The 14,364-nt window shown below is 39.4% G+C and overlaps 1 protein-coding gene across 4 annotated transcripts in view; it reads left to right on the forward strand.

The window, feature by feature from the left end:
• Positions 1–2,149: 2,149 nt before the first annotated feature.
• Positions 2,150–14,364, forward strand: part of RALYL (RALY RNA binding protein like) — a 685,749-nt gene continuing 673,534 nt past the window's right edge. The window contains exon 1 of one of the 4 annotated variants that reach the window (XM_027580147.2): positions 2,150–2,426. The gene's annotated coding sequence lies outside the window, so the exon portion shown is untranslated. Of the gene's footprint in view, positions 2,427–2,469; positions 3,257–3,428; positions 3,600–3,723; positions 3,850–14,364 lie in introns of those variants that run through there. The other 3 variants (XM_027580090.2, XM_027580099.1, XM_027580114.1) reach the window with 3 other exon arrangements.

Here is a 14,364-nt window from a genome sequence, read left to right on the forward strand (position 1 = left end):
GGCTGACGGCCATTACTGCAGTGTAATTCTAAACAGCTTGTTTTTCAAAGTTCTTCTTGCATAACTCTTCAAAACCCAGGCAATTGCCCAGGCTAGTTGAAAGTTTCAGAACTCATTTTTAAAATGAAGTTTCTCACATTTGAACACTGCTGTGATATAGGTGATGGAAAATAAGCATTGAAATAGTATTTTCTTCTTAAATTATTAGAATCAGATATTTTTTGACATGGAAGAAAAAATTTGGAAAATTTAGCAAACTAAGTTTTAATGGCAGACAAAATTAATTCATGACCAGAGAAGAAAAAGACCGCGTGTGAAGAGATCTTATTTAAAAAAAAACGAAGCCCAACGTGTTTTGTAGTGAAAAGCACATTTGATCTGTATTCTAGCTTAAAATCCTATGATTTCCCAATGGAACTCAAAGAGGCTTCTGAAGTTACCAAATCCACCTTGATGCATTCATCTTTTTCAGTAAGTATTTCTAATCAGCAATTCTTACTCTAATGTATGTATAATAAGTGGGTGTCGAGTTGGCAACTCACCAAAATAAATGTTCAATGACATTTTAATGGTTTTTTTAAACCTCTTTTATTTAAATTGTGGATTAATACTTAATTTGGTCAATGAATTCTGACCAGAATGTTTGAGAAACATATTTGCAGTTGAAGCTCTCTATAATGGATGTATACTTAATTGTCAGAATTGTCCAGGTTAGATCATCTCGGATGGAGGCATTTTATCTTAAATGTCAACATTAGAAACATTGAGGTAAAGATCAGGGGCGGCAATCTGTGAACTGAGGAACTGTGTTAATTGTTCATTCTCAAACAGAGAGATGCCAATTAATTCCACACAACCCAGATTCAAAGCAGCATGGGGAAATGGTCCTGATGTTAGTATTGCACAAAAATGAAGAAAGTAGATGTGTTCCAGCGCTCAGAATGCTGATTCTTCAACAGGCAGCAATAGAAGAATCCCAGTGCAACCAGCAATTGGCTGGTGGAATCTTTGTTCAGGCGATAGGCACCCTAAACCAGCTGCTAGGTGGAGAAATCCCTCTTTCACCCTCACCTTCAGAATCAACGGATCAGCCCCCTGGACTCCCGCGGGCTGCGCCACCGCCTCACTCCTGGTGCACGTCTCCCCCTCTCGACCGCCAAGTGCTCACTCCCTCCCAGAGAGCACTTACACAATGGACTCACTTGTTTCCCTTGAACCTCTCCTTTGACTTCCAGCCCCAGTCCACAACTTGAGCAAGAGTCAGGCAGGGGCCTCTGCCATGGAGAATGGAACCGCGCAGCCTTCCAGACGGGCTTGGAACCACGCGCGCACAAGCAGACAAAACAAACAATGCTTGGTACACGAATGAATAAATTAACGACACCCATGCCCCCACCCATTGCTCCGCAGCCCGCAAACAGAAACCCGGAACGGGGTTTCCTAAACGAGAGATTTTGTTTTGTATTTCAAACTGCAAACATTCTTCGTTGGTGGCGGCAGAAGAGATGCTGCACGTTCTGATTGCAATAAAGATTGACGGTGGCTTCGCCCGAGACAACGCCCCCAGTATCGCGCTGCGCCAGGTTCCCTGAGAACCGCGAGGGGGAAGCGCAGATCTAGGGGAAGGGAACGGCAGAGGCAAAGGCAGCTTAGGAGGGTTGAGAAATGGGAAATCAGGGAGGAAAAAAATGAACGAGTTAAATAAGGCTTTAATAGTGAAACTTCGGGAGAGAAAGGGGTGGGATCTCTCCCCAGGTAACTACCTAGAGATTTAGAAAAAAAAAAAAAAAATAGATGAATGCATAAGCAAGGGGCAAGCAACAACAACTTTGAGGTGAGCAGCAAGTTGTTCACCTCCTCTAAGGTGTTTGAGCAGCACGCCCAGAACTGCCCCAGAACACGCGCTCCCCATCAGAGGCGGCGGCGGCGGGGGGTGGGGGAGAGGGGGGCGGCCGCAACAGCAGCAGTAATAGCGGCAGCGGCGGCAGAGGCAGCGGCAGCTGCGCGCCTCCGGCCCAACCCCGCTCCGCTCCCCCTCTCGCCGGCGCCCTGCCTGTCTTGCGTGTGCGTGTGCGTGTGCTCAGCCTCAGCGTGAGGGGCACCTGCTCGTCTGGGCTCACAGCGGAGGCAGCCTCGCCGCGAGCTGCCGTTGCCGCCGCTGGTGCTGCCGCTCCCAGGCGCCGGGCTCCCCGCCGCCGCCGCCGCCGCCGCCGCCGCCGCCTCGCCGCCGGAGTTGGGCTCCGTGGGGCTTCCCCCCTCGCAGCCTCGGTCCTTCCTGGCTGCCTGCAAGTCAGCCTGGCTCCGAGTCACGTGTCAGTGCCTGAGGCAGAGACTGAGAGAAAAAAACGCGCTTCATTCCTTCTTCCACCGCCATACTGTATTTTATACTAAATCTCATTTTTATTCCAACATTTTACTCCCGCTCGGTGAGTACCTTCTCAGTGGCATTCTTGTCCTATTCTTTTTTTTTGTCCTTTTTTTTGTTTTTGTTTTTCTTCTTTTTTTTTCCACTTCTTTGATTATTGTTTATATTTGGGAAAGCTGGAGGAGCATGGTTTTGAGCCTTTTCCTGAATCCAAGTTTTTCTAGCATGCGATGGTTCTGTAGACAAGGCGCTGTGTCTGGGAGTCCGCGGCGACCGTGCCCGCTGGGAGCGACTCCCAAGTCCAGCAAAATATGCAACTGGTTTTATGGAAAAAGCGATGTGAAGTATGGTGCCTATTTTTTTCCTTTGTAAAAATAAAAAGCATGTTTCTAACTCTTTTTTTTTGCATACTCTTTTTTCTGATAAGATTTTTGTATAGGTGGGATTTTACGGCAGTGTTTACAAGTTTGTGGTTTTGCAATACTGGTACAAACCACTGAGCAAAAAACATTAATTTTCTATCTTTTTGTGCCGTTTTTGGAAGCCGGTGAGAACAAATTCGTTTTTTCCCTCCTGTTTTTGACACCCATTGATAACATGAAACTTTTCTTGCAGCTGGTTACTGGGATAATTTTTAAGCAAAATACTTTTTTCCTCCTTTATATTAACTGTGACTTTTGCACATTTGAATTTTTTTTAAAAACCGAGATAATTTTATGATAGATATCCTCATATCTATATATTATCCCTTCTTCCTCCCCTACCCCTCCCCGTAAATCAATTTTCAAATGATGGCAGTGGAAGGTTTTTCTGGAAAAAAAAATGAAGTGCGGTTTGGTTTCCTTGTCAACGGAGGATGAAGTGAACAGCTGAGCAGCTCGCAGAGAGCAGGTACTTGGTCCCCTTGGAGGCGTTTCCCGGGTTTGCGATGGCAACACTGGTCCTGGCAAAGAAAGCTGTGTGTGTGTGTGTGTGTGTGTGTGTGTGTGTGTGTGTACGCGCCCGCGCGCCCGCGCGCCCGCGCGCGCGCGCTCCCGCACGCGTCTCCGGGCACTGTCCGAGCCCGCCGTGGGGAAAGCCGTGCCCGGAGCTAGGGAAAGCCAAAGTCCGTTCCCTGCCTCGGGATCCTTTTGGATGTGCGCAAAATACGGCCCCTCCCCAGGCTGCGCCCAGGTCATCTCCGCGGCGGGCGGTGTCTGCTCCGCTGGCGGTGCCGGCTGGGGACGCGGGCCCTGTAAGTTCTCCGAGGGCCACTTGCGGAGCAGGAGGGGGCGAGGGCCGAGGACGCGGCGCGGGTCGGCTGGGGCGGCCCCTCGGAGCGCCGGGGAGACGTGGGGAGAAGCGGCAGGGGCAGCATCTTCCGAAGGGGCTGGCTCCTGGCCACGCGGGCCGGGAGCTCGAGACATTTCCACATCCCTGAGGATGGCACCAGCCCCCGCACGCTCAACTCCTGCTCCTCCTCTGTGCCACGAGTAAACAACGCAGTAGGTCTTTCCCAGTCCGTTGTGCTTGTTCCGAAGGGTTTTGCTTTCTTAGTGGTGTTGTCTTTGGATCTTTTCTCTCCCTGTCGTGTTGCTTTGGTTTGAAGTGCTCGCTGGCGTCTTCCAGGGGCTGGGGAAATAGTTAACTTTCTGTGGTGGTCAGTTGGGTTTAATATTGAGGACGTAACTGTTAGTTTGCATTAATGAGACTGCACCCCTAAGGTACAAATTAGCCTTTTAAGTTTTAAAGGAACAACAGTGTTTTTCCTATTTTTAACCACCTGATCAGTGGTTCCAGAGGCTTTCCCCTGAGAACTGAGCACAGGGCAAGGGGTAGGGTTTGGTGATGGTGTGATTGATTACGGTGTATTGGTAGCATTAACAGTACTCGGTGTTGACGGTTTTCTGTGGAGTTAAGATATTTTATGATTGTCCTGTTACATATTTCCAGTATCATCTAGCACTGCTTTTTGGAGATGTACCAGTTGATAATAAAAAAGCTTTTTCTGTACTTAAACACAGTGACAGAATCTGCCGGAAAACTTGCTGTCCAAACAAATTTCTTGTCATACTTTAAATCTTGAAATCTGGAGGGTATTATTTAAATGATTTGATTTTGAAGTTCTGATGTTCTTTTTTTCCTTAAAAGTTTAGCCTTAAATTTGTCATATGTATATAATTTGAATTCTGTTAAAGTAAATATAAAGCAAAGGAAATAACTTTTTACTTGTAAAATTAAGTTTTCTTCTAGAGTATCTGTAGACAAAACAAATACCAGCATTCAAAAGGGCCCATAACAAATGGGTTAATTACTTAAACTATGGCTTTTAAAGCAAATATTTCTCTAAATCTGTCACCTCAGCTGGTGGAAAGAAAAGTTTTATACCTATATTTATTTACTCTTTGTGGGGAAAGAGTTAGGAGTACTAATGATCATTTATCTGTAGAACATTAAAATTTATTTCAATGTCTAGAAAGCTTTTTTAAAAAAAAATTCACAGTGCATTCTCAGTGGTCTTTGGAAGTTACAGTTGAGTTATTTTTGTACTCTGGGTAGCTTTTCTATGTTAAGAAAGTCCTGTTGCATTTATATAAGGAAGACAGTTCATGTCTTGTCTGTGGACTACCAGACTTGATATCACGAAGGGTATAGTTCTAAGATTTGGCACAAATATTGTTACTACTAAGCTTTAATTTTTGATTTGTGTGTGTGTGTAGCGAGCACATTACTAAAATATAATCTTTCATATGGTTTAAGCAGCTAGCAAAAGCATTTAAAAAGCCACTTTTTAATCACGTTTATCATAATGTATATAAATAGAAGTGCTCATTTATTTAAAAAGGCAAGTGAATGCATATGTATAATATTTCTTAGCAGTTTATATGTACTGTAAATCATTAAGTTATTTTGAAAAGGAGAAACAGGATGAGTAGAAAGAAAAAACTTAAGTAATCAAGCCAGAATTTTCATTCAGAAGACGAGTTGCTGCCCTAAGGTGGGGGTAATTGGGTCTTAAGATTGGAGCAGTGCTTGAGCTGTACTGTATGATGTTACCAAATGAGATTGAAACTATAATGGGGCAGACGAAGATGTTCACAGGATTTTAATGTGGGAACAAATATGTAGCTGTGCTTTGAATTCTGTAACTAAAGATCATACTAAGAACCTTTAATTCATGTTAGGTTTTCATTTATTTAATAGTCATAGTTCATTTTATTTCATACTTATGATAAATTCTATTACATGCAAATTTTTGAAATTTCCTCCTTGAATATATTGGGAATTCTACAACTCTTTAAACTGGTCACCTAGTCTATGTGTGTTTTAGTTTAAAATCTTTGCATGTAGTATCCTAGAGTTAGCACCGCCTACTGGTTTCTTATGGAAAAATAATATTGTTCTTTCATTTAGTAAGCAACCCACCCAGATTCTGATCAGCTTAACCATGCAAATTATTTTTAACTGCAGGGAGAAAGGGTCTGGGAGGTAGAGGTGATGGGTGAGGGTAAGAAGACACATCAATTAAATTGGTTTTTGGACTGTTAGCCGACTTTGAGAGTTTCATTTAAATTTCAGCAAAGAAATCATCACTAAGTTAAAACAACTGTTAAATTTCCTAGAACTTTTCTATGGGATGCCAACGTTTGGACATTTTGAAAAATCCTGGATTACTGAATTAATTTTACAGTTTCTGTTCCAGTCTTGAACATTATAGAAAAAGAAACCTTTAGTTGGACTCCTGTCTTGAGTGTGTGGTTTGTCCAAACATTTTTGAATGCAATTTTCATCATTAAAAATAAACATTTATTTTTTTCCTTATATTTACCCTTATAGGATTAAAAGCAAGCAAGTAGCACACTTATTTTTTTTTTCTTAGTTTGCATGAAGCAGCCACACTGTGGCGGTGTTATGTATGAGGGGGGGAAGTTTCAAACACATAATTTATAGAGGCACTCTTTATATTCTTAACCACAAAAAAATATACTGCCTTTTAAAAAAAGAAGATGGCCAATTTATTTTCTCTAATTTTTATGAAAGGCTACTGTTTAAGAGATACTATATTTATGCAAACAAATGATGCCTTTAGACTATAAGAATAATGAAATAGAAAAGTAATGCACGGGGCGCCTGGGTGGCTCAGTTGGTTAAGCGACTGCCTTCAGCTCAGGTCATGATCCTGGAGTCCCGGGATCGAGTCCCACATCGGGCTCCCTGCTCGGCAGGGAGTCTGCTTCTCCCTCTGACCCTCTTCCCTTTCGTGCTCTCTCTCATTCTCTCTCTCTCAAATAAATAAATAAAATCTTTAAAAAAAAAAAAAAGAAAAGTAATGCACATACATATGATATGCCACAAATATTGTATTTTCCTAGTTAAAAAAATCATGTGCTATATGAATAACTGTTTCTTAGGTAAAATAATCATTTTTTAAATGAGCTAATACAAAGCGTGTGGAAAAGCTCCGATGTCTGTTACATTCTTGAACGCATTCCTCTTGAGTAAGAGTATGGTCATGCTTTGTTTACTCTTTACTGGCATTCCAAGCAACTAATTATACAGTGCATCGAATCAAGTAAAGCTCTACATTGGAAGTAGAAGAGAAGCAGATATTTTGAATTGTTTGCATGAAAGAAAGGAAATTGAAGAAAATACATTATTTAAATTTATTTTTTCTTTCTGACTTTTGAGAACTTTTATTTTTATATGCTTATTAGCTGTGACTTTAAAAAATACAGTCATTTATTCACTTCTTCTATCACATTGTCATTAAGAAAATTCTATTTTGTGCATAAAAAACTGCAATAATGATGAATTTTATTCCTGAAACTTGCTTATGGAGCTCTGGAATATAATTAAAAAGTAATTTAAAAAATTCCTCAGTGATCTGAAGTTATTGTTATTATTTTCTTATTCTTTCATATTATTAGTATTTGCTACTTCGAGTGACTTGCACAGGTGCCTTTAAAATCCCATTTTCATAATTTAATAAATATCTCTTTAGTAATTGGCAGTGGCAACATAAACTTGCACATTATTGATGACAGGGGCAATTAGTTTCACTACACCATGATTTTGAGAACAATAATTATGAAATAAAACATATGTACAAAAAGCTACTTACCCATTTAGCAAGTGTTATATAAGTATATGTGTTATCACTCTTATTTTTATTATTAAATTTTGACCTGTGGAAGAGATATATCTAACTCAGCCATTGCCAACTTCTACTAGTTTTACTTTATTCTTACAGATTTTAGTTTTTCAAGAAAATATTGGGGCATTTTTTTTTTTGTCCTTGTTGCTGTTCATTTGTTGTTAGACTTCTGTTAATAGTTAACTTATGGACAATTGGTTTCGTGTTTTTGTAATTCTCTCACAAATTAAACTTTTTTGTTTGTTTTGCATTATCTTGCCGTTTTCTGGGGCTGAAACCTAGAGAATATAGAGGTGTTGATTTCATTTTCTATCCATTCCAAGCTGCAGAGAAGGTAATGGACGAACTCATTTAGTGTTTCGGATAAAAGTGTTCTGGACTGTCCTTGGAGACTCTTCAGCTGGGGTCAAGGCTGTAAGATGTATTCCTTGGATCATGTATAAATCTAAGTGGAGAGAAATACGGTGGAAAACATGGGGACCCTGTCCTGCTTTTCTGAAAGATGCAATGGAATGCATCACTAAGCACCCTCGTAATAAAGAAAAATTCGAGATTTTATTTGCATAAATATGTTTTATAACATTGCATCTAACTCATCAATTTCTATATATTTTGTTTAGAATAATATAGTTGAAAATTTTGTCTAAATTTTAAGCGTGGAAATTAATTGGATTCATACAGAATACGTGTGTATAGATACACATTTTGATAGTTATATGCTAAATTGTAAAAGGTACAGCATATTTTTGAGTCAGTTTGGAAATTGTTACCAGATTGGAGTAGGCAAGGGCTATGTTTTCTTTAATCAAGATGAGCGGGACAGAAAAGTAAGACTAACATTGATTGATGTATCAAATGAATGTAGTTCCATTTGTTCTTCCATGAGTAGGTAATATCATTATTTTACATTTTTGAGGAAGCTGAGACTTAGATATGTAACTTGCTTGAAGCTCCACAGGTAGTAAAGGGGAAAATGACAGGAATGTCTGAATTGATACCTTATGTCCGTCCTATGTCCATCCTTCTGTACAGGGATGTTCCATTTGTGGAGAGGAATTTGTTTGTTTTGTTTCAGCTAATCTAAAACAACTGCTGCATCTTTATTCTTGGTACATAATTTAAAACTACTGTAGTCACTTTTAGTAGTGAGTGTTGTGGCCAGATAATAATAGAAAATGGCACCATTTACACAGAGACATTTACTGGTCCTGAAAGGACTTTCAAGTAACCACAACATCACAAATCTTTCCATGACTATAGGATTTTCTAAAGAGAACCAAATCATGGAAATTTGTCAGGAGCCACTGGTACTCTGTGGTCAAGAAAAAATTAGATGGTTCAACGTCTACAGGTGGCTTTATAGATGACCTGGGGGAAACACTCAACAAATATTTACTTACTAAGTACAAAGTGTAATCTGTACTTGAGGCTTTTGCAGCGTTAAGTGAAAACTTAGTCTTCTGCACAAGGAAAACAGAACCACCAATTTTCATAACACAGCAAGTCTATAAATATAGGTGTCTCTTCTGTCTACCAGCATCTCACTATCAACATCATCTCCACCTCAGAATTCACTGTTACACATATTTGGATGTCACAGTTTCTTCAAGCTCATTTTATCCATTTGTTAATAACATAAAACACATATAACTGTAAGATGTTATTTTAGGATCTGTTTTTAATTGCTGCTTCAGATGTGTGAAAAAGTCTTCCGTTATTAAGTAGTTTCCTTGGAACGTGAAAAAGTGGTTATTTTTCAATAAAGAACAGGAAACATAAACCACCGTGGAGGTAGCGTGAATGAACGTGATGAAATGGATTGCAAAGATAATGGTAAATCTGCAAGTCCATAAAAACAGTGGATTTGAAGGCCAAGGCAGAAGGACTCTTAAGATCTGCCTTTGTGTTTGGAATCTGGATAACTTGAGAACAAGTGGTATAGGGGTGCCTGGGTGGTTCAGTCGGTTAAGGGTTTGACTTCTGAATTTGGCTCAGGTCATGATTTTAGGTTCCTGAGATTGAGCCCTGAGTTGGGCTCCATGCTGGGCATGGAGCCTGCTTAAGATTCTCTCTCTCCCTCTCCCTCTCCCCCCTTCCCCCAGCTCTCTCTCTCTCTCGAAGGAAGGAAGGAAGGAAGGAAAACTAGTGGTTGGTATAAAACAAAACCAAAAAGTAAAAATATCAAGAGAAGAACCTGACTTGGTGGGAGAATGGTTCAGCTTTGGCCATATCACTGATTTGAAGTTCCAACATTAATTCCTGGATAAAATGACCAATGTGCAATGACATTCAGCTCTAAAGCTGGAAAACACGCTGAAAGATAGAGATATTGCAGACTTATTTATGCCAAAACTTTAGGAGGGAATAACTCACTCAAAGGCAAAAATTTGGGAAACACCTGCATTTTTTTGATTGGACGTAAAAGGATCTGGTTAAAAGCAGAAAAAGAGGAGGAGAATACCCACTGAAGCTTAGGAAAATGTGTGTGTGTAAAGGAGAAGTGTGTTGTTCAACAGGCTTAGGTGAGGAAGGTGAGGCTTGAGAAGTGTGGGAATGGTGGGTGGAAGCTGTAATTGAAATCCACTGATTTTAAAAAGGAACTGAATGAACTTGAACAAAGGAAAAATTCTAGATATGATGTGACAGCATCATGAAGAGGTCAGTCCCTAAGATTCTATGTGTCACATACTTTGTATGTGTGTTTCTCTGTGTGTGTGCATGTAACCTGATCTCAAGAGAAAGACCATAGAAAGTTTTCGTAGAACTAGGTAAGTTGATTTTTAATTACATATAGACAAATAAACATCCAAGGATAGCCAGGATAATTCCAAAAAAGAAGAGCAAAGAAGGGACTAAGCTATCATATATTAAAATATAAAGCTTTTAAAAATAAATATATTTACTAGCTCTGTCTCCTGAAAAGGCTTCTAAACAGTGTCTCTCTGGTTGCAGTGAGCACATCCAGTGCACAAATTGTGGCTTCTAAATACCATTTCCTACTCAAGGGGACCAGAGCTTTTTAGAGAACTGGCTGATTTTAAGTCTAGGCAGAAAAAGTACAAGGTGGATATCTCATTGTGCCAGAAAGTAAGGAAATGTCCAAAGATGAGTAAGATTGTATCAACTTTATTTGTAAATCATAACTATAAATGAGAGCCAGTTTGAAGGGCCTTCCTGTTGCCAAATTCTGATAAGTTTTAACATCAAGTGTTGTTGTAAACCAACCAAATTTGAAACTGGCCCCCATACTCCCAGGGTAAAGAGAAACTGAAGTGAAAGACACATCGGTCTAGGTTGTAGGTGGCAGTTTTAATAAGCAACAGAATTTGCATAGGGTGGTCACAAGTAGATCTTTTTTTTAATTTTATTTTATTATGTTATGTTAATCACCATACATTACATCATTAGTTTTTGATGTAGTGTTCTATGATTCATTCTTTGCATGTAACACCCAGTGCTCCATGCAGTACGTGCCCTCTTTAATACCCATCACCAGGCTAACCCATCCCCCCACCCCCCTCCCCTAGAACCCTGTTTGTTTCTTGTAGTCTTTCATGGTTCGTTGATCTTTGCATCTATCCACCAGAATCTCAAAAGTTTAGATAGATACCTTAGTGGGGTTCGGTCACGTATGAAGTCGGATGGGCTCAACAGCACATTACCCTCTTAAGACTGTGTACTTGAAGTGACTCCTAGTGTGGGAATGGTGGGTGAAATGTACATTTCAAGGACAGGGGAGGAGGTAAGGAGCATCTGATTGCCTGGGCCCAGCTTGAGGGTCAACCACCTGTCACATCTTCTCAGTGACCTGCTCCAACAAGAGTGACTGTAACAGTTTGTAAAACATTGAATGAAGTAAAATCCATGAGTCCATAGTGAAACTCAAACAACAACAACAACAACAAGAACAACAAAAAACAAAACCCAAAACAGGAAACAATTCTGACAATAATTAAATTGAAGGAAATGGTTAGCCTGTTTTTCTAAGGAAGAACACTTCTCTAGTTGATGAGGGACCAGTTCTTTACAAAACGATGGGGGTTGATTTATGTAAGAGCTGCTAGAATTAGAAAATTACTGTTTATAACTCCCAATGGAATAAATAATTCAGTCAAGAATAATCAACAGGTGCTAAAATCATTAGCTAAAAGTATTTTGGGCAGTAACATATTCTCATGGTGCTCAAATATTAATTCTTAATTGCTTCTAGCTGTTGTCTTTTTAAATAACTAAGTGATCAACCCGAGCTTCATTAATAGACAGCCTGATGCCATGAGCCTCCTGATGGATGCAGTACCAAGTCTCCATCCGGCACCATTTGTGAAATATTGTTGCTAGAATGTTCAAGCTGAATCTAATAAAACCTGTTTAAACTTAACTTTCAGTTTACAGAAAAATATAGGGAAAGAGGAACAGGTTAAACTAAACCTTGAGGAAAGAGACAAATTTCCAAGGTTTAGTATTCTGCATTGAACATACCAGACATGTGGCCTAGTTTCTTCAAAAGTCACACTACGGTAGGGAGAATTTTCTAGATTAGAAGAGAGTAAGAGAAAAACAAATACAGTACTGGAAACTGTATATGATCCTATTTTAAAAAAAGAAACAGGCTCAAATCTTGGTAGAATTGAGAAAATTTATATATGAGCTAGATAATGATATTAGGAGATGCAAGCTGAGTTTAGTGATAAGTGCCATGCGTTCTTATGAGTCACCATCAAATGTGTGTGTGATGTGTCTGGAGCAAATCATCATTTGTTAATTTTCGAATGCAAGGAGACATGCAGATTTCATTGTACTCTTTCAGATTATCTGATTTTTTTTTTCAGTTAAAACGTTGAAAAGTCCATTAGTTGTTATTGAGAAAAAATATGTATATTAGAGTTAAACAGAGGCGGAAAGAAGTCCCATTGCCCATGTTTAAGGTGATTTGGGGTCTTGAAGATATGAAGACAAGAAGTAAATGAAGTTTAATGCTAATCGTGGGACTGAGAATTACTCAAGGAGTAATATTACTGAATGAAGGGCATATTTTTAAGCCAGAATAAAGAAAATCTGAATGCATATTTACTTTTTTTCAGGATGGAATCCTCTAGCAAGAAGAAATGGAACTGTAAGGATGGTAATTTTCAGGAGCAAGTTTCAGAATGTTCTGAGGGCTAGTGTGATCAGTGCTAGCACAAGAAGATGTTTGCATCTTAGAAGAGGAAAGAAATTCAGTCAGTTTATTAGTTAACTGAATTCCTTCTTTATTCAGCTGTGTACTGGAGGATGGAGATTCAGTGGTAATAAGACTCCATGCCTGCAGGGAGTTTGGCATGTAATGGTGACTTTAGTCTTCTCAGGTTAAGTGCAAGGTCATACATTGAGAAGAACTGGTATGGGGATAGGAGCTTGGAGAATATAGCCAAGAATATGCAAGAGGTCTATAAAAAAGATTCTAGAACCATAAGGGGGAACTTGGCAAAATTGACAACAATTTGTCACATTTTAGTCAAGGCAATTGCATCACTTTCTTTAGCAGTACTTAGTCTATAATCTGAATGGGTCTAGCAAACAACTGAAGTTTACTTGATTAGAAGATTAGCAAGGTATGCATAATGCAAAACAAAGAGCCTGGCTTTCTAACATAGTGAGTATGTTATAGAAAAGAAGGGCCATAAATCTGGGCTGGGAAAGGGGGCAAGGGCAGCTCCAGGAGATGAATAACCTGTTCTTAAGAACAGGTTAAGAATTGAGAACCTGAAGTCAGGATGAAAAGTAATAGCCAGTTTACTATTTTTAATAGAATGAGAAAGGTGCAAGGATGGATGTCTTTGGTCAGAGGAGAATATTATTCTTCCAGATTTTGATAGTGGAACAGAGTCAAATTATGAACACATTTTAGAGTTTGGGAAGGCATGTGGCTTACTAAGGTGCTGATATTGAGAAGTTAAAGCATTGTGAGGAAAGACTGAGTGTTAAAGTGTAATTTAGAGAAAGGATTTTTTTTAAAGATTTATTTATTTATTTTGAGAGGTAGGGCACATGTACTTGAGCAGGGGAAGGGGCAGGGGACGAGGATCTCAAGCGGACTCTGAGCTGAGCTCAGAGCCTCAAGAGGGGCTCAATCCCAGGACCCTGAGATCATGACCTGAGCCATAATCAAGAGTCTGATGCTTAGCTGACTAAGCCATGCAGGCGCCCCTAGAGAAAGGACTTTTTAAATCCATAATTGCAGACAGGGAAGAAGGTGGAAAGGAAAACTTTAAAACGTGCTAAAAAGTATCAATGACATTTCTAGAGGTTTATAATTAACTGATGCCATAAAGGAATTTTTTCACTTATGTAGGATTTTAGTACTCTCTTTTGGAACATCATAAAGAGAGCTGTAGATAAGTAATGTTTGCATTAATCTTGATCCTGTTTGGTTAGAATATTCAGGGAATATAGAAATAAACTCTGCAGTGGTTACTGCAACCCACAGTTGAGTTTTGTAAGAAGTTACTGATCAGAACCAGGGAAACTCATATAGGATACTACACTTAAATGCTTTCTAAACATAACAGTAAATGATTCAGACTTAAAGAAGGTTATAAAGTGTTTGTTAATATTTTTTTTGTCTAGTTCAAGATTTTTTTTAAGTCAGAAGTCCAGTTAGGTAGACAGACAATAGCTGTTGTTACTGCTGGATATGTTGCTGTAGCTACTATGACCTCATTCCATTTATAGATCATCCGTTATGGGTCAGACTGACTGCTAAGTGCTTAGTCGTGTTGTGGCTCATCTTTGTTACACCCTGGAAGAATATATTATTATCCCAGATAGTAATACCTGAGAAGACATTGAGGACAGACAGATGGCTTGTCAAAAGTGCTGTCAAATG

The sequence above is a fragment of the Zalophus californianus genome, chromosome 4 (assembly GCF_009762305.2).
Source record: "Zalophus californianus isolate mZalCal1 chromosome 4, mZalCal1.pri.v2, whole genome shotgun sequence".
In the NCBI taxonomy this organism is placed as follows: domain Eukaryota; kingdom Metazoa; phylum Chordata; class Mammalia; order Carnivora; family Otariidae; genus Zalophus; species Zalophus californianus.